Source organism: Micropterus dolomieu, unplaced genomic scaffold (assembly GCF_021292245.1).
Source record: "Micropterus dolomieu isolate WLL.071019.BEF.003 ecotype Adirondacks unplaced genomic scaffold, ASM2129224v1 contig_7795, whole genome shotgun sequence".
NCBI classification, from domain to species: Eukaryota; Metazoa; Chordata; class Actinopteri; order Centrarchiformes; family Centrarchidae; genus Micropterus; species Micropterus dolomieu.
The window spans coordinates 1-2784 of NW_025736781.1; the positions used below are offsets into that span (position 1 = coordinate 1).

At 44.9% G+C, this 2784-nt stretch overlaps 1 long non-coding RNA gene across 1 annotated transcript; it reads left to right on the top strand.

Moving 5' to 3' along the window:
- The first annotated feature begins 55 nt into the window (after positions 1–55).
- Positions 56–2325, top strand: LOC123964994. Its single transcript, XR_006823586.1, has 3 exons — positions 56–113; positions 518–580; positions 2188–2325. It is a non-coding gene; the product is annotated as an uncharacterized LOC123964994 (long non-coding RNA).
- Positions 2326–2784: the final 459 nt, after the last annotated feature.

Consider the following 2784-nt stretch of genomic DNA (forward strand, 5'->3'; position numbering starts at 1 on the left):
CGCAGGAGGGGGTTTCGGCTTCTCTGTACTGAGGTGTATTTCTGGCTTTGTGTTTGCAGGGAGAGACGGGACTTGATGGAGCTCGAGGAGATAAAGGACACCCAGGAAACCCAGTAATCAAACTTGTTTGTTTTTCATTTCCCTGCACGGTGGTACTCGTTTTGTCTTTGGGTTGTGGAGAGCAATTTATATTAAAGGATGTTTAACGTTTAATCAGCTCAAGTATGAAGAGCAGCATAGGTTAGAATAAATAATGATTAAACCGTACAAATGTATTTAAATAATAGACATTTTATACCTACATAAACATTACCTGTGTGTGTGTGTGTGTGTATAGTTGCTGTTACAGCAGATGTTGTTGTTGTTATGTCTTCATATATTTCAGTTATGTTTTTGGGAGAAAGTGTCTTGCTGTAATTCAGTGGAATAACCCTTCATCCCTCCACACTGATCAGCTCGGAGGTGTTGACCTCTGACCTCCGGCTGGTTGACTGACAGGTTGAACTGTCGTCCTCAGGGTATCCCGGGTATCAGAGGGGAGACGGGGCCTAAAGGACAGCGAGGACTGAGAGGAGATCCGGTGAGTCTTTTTTCTTAAATTTATTTCACTCCATGTCATCACAGATCCTCCACCGACTCCCTGACCAATCATCATGATCCCTCACCAGCTTCCCACTCACAAACGAAGGCCCTTTTTGCATTGAACGTGACTTTTAGGGAGATTAAATCGCACGTCATTTAAAAGTATGGAGTACCAAAACAAACACAACACACACAGTGCAAACTTGGTAGTATGTATCACTCTCATGTGTTCACCTGTGATAAGACAGCCAATCACAACACGCGAGGTCTTATGTGACTATCTGAAGAGCAGATACTCTGGCAGGTCATTGGATAAGAGAGGATTTAATTAGGGCCCGAGCACGAACCGTGTGAGGTCCCTATTGAAACTGTAAAGTGTTTTTTTTTGCAAAGTAAGCTCAATTTTGGGGGCCTAAACATACTGGAAAACTCACCAAACTTTGCACACATGTCAGAAGTGGTGAAAAATTTCGTATTTTATGGGTTTGGCGGATTTTTAATGGCGGTAACAACGGCTGCGGATGCTGTATATGGGTCGGAAGTTGAGAGGTGATCCAAATAAAATTTAACGGCGTCTCTACGAGGGAGTCTGCTGTGAGCCGCTTCTTTGGTCTGTTGTTTTGCCCCCCAGGTCACCGTGCCTGTCATGTGACTGAAAACTATAAATAGTTCACCAAGAACATTTATAATGCAGGCCACAGGATGCACTATGCATCTCAATAGGCTTCAGGTCTGAGCATTTCAGCACCATGAGCAACCTTAAACCATAACAAACAAAACCTGTGACATACGACCACAGAGAGGCCGAGAGCGACGACGGCGTCTCAGTGGAGATGTGATTGAATCATTTAGAGTCAGTTTTCTATTATACACTGACATAGTTAAAGTCTATAATGGAGTTATTTCAAGATTACTGATCGAACAAAAATCACTGATCACTGCGTGCAGATGTGCGTGTTTTGCCTGTTTACTACTGAGGGACAAACCTGCAGAAGTTACCTGTAGTACTGTAAGCTGCGAATAAGAGTCTTGTGACAGCGAGAAACGTGTGAAGGATGTGCAAGTGGCTAGCCTTGTTGCTTCTGACTGAAATTGACTGAAATTGAAGTTCATCAGTGAGGCTTCCCAATCTAGCAACATTCTGACAGGCCAAGTCTGAAAACTTGGATGTTGCTGAGAAAGTTAAAAACAGAAGACGTTTATACGGGCTTACATCCCAGTTCAAAATTCCCACATCCAATGTATCCCATAAACAAACCCTTAAGCTAAAAGCAAAGACGTGCGGATCTCTGCCAAATCCTTTAGAGACTGCGAGAGAAAATCAGCTAATAGACAAACAAATAGAGGGTGGTGAAAACAAAACCTCCTTCCAAATTAGTTTTTGGCAAAGCTCTCCGCATCTTTGCACAATAAGCTGCCATCATGTTTTCAGAAGGACATCAGTAAATATCTGTAATATATACAATATATAGACAACAAGAATCTGTTACTCTTGTTAGACAGCCGTACAGCCAAACACAGCTGGAAGCTCCACTGAACACTTTGTGGAGTTCATCTTTTATGACTTAATGAGATAAGACTGTGGCTTTGTGTTCTGTCTGACAGGGCGACTCGGGCGCTGATAACACCACTCCGGGAGCCAAAGGAGAACCCGGGAACCCAGGTTTACCGGTAAGTAACATCCCAGGGTGTCTCTGAGGCGGGGGGGGTGCAGTCGACTTTCACAGGTACAAATAAAGTCTGGGAGTATTTCAGACAGACACTGAACAACGTGCTGCTCAGTGAGCTCTGGGAACTGGAAACCGCTTCACTGCAGCCCAGCCGCTGTCCTCGGACACGTGAATGTCACGGTAAGTGGTGTGGTGAAGCAGGTTGGAGGACCCAAACGCAGGACACGAAGGCTAGCAGGTGCAGTTCAGTGAAGGGTTTTAATATAAACTAAAGGTGAGCACACCTCCAAAAACACAGGTTGTCCAACAGAAATCCAAAATGAGCAGGGAAACAGGGAGACACGACGAGCGAGGCTGACAACACAAGAAACACACACTGCAACTCGGGGTGACAACATACAATGATCCGACAAGGACAAGACAGAAACACCAGGTATATGTACACACAGAGACTAACGAGCAGGGCGGAAGCAACACAGGTGAAGGACATGAGATTAACGAGGCACAGGCAGGGAGAGAGCGAGCAGGGCGG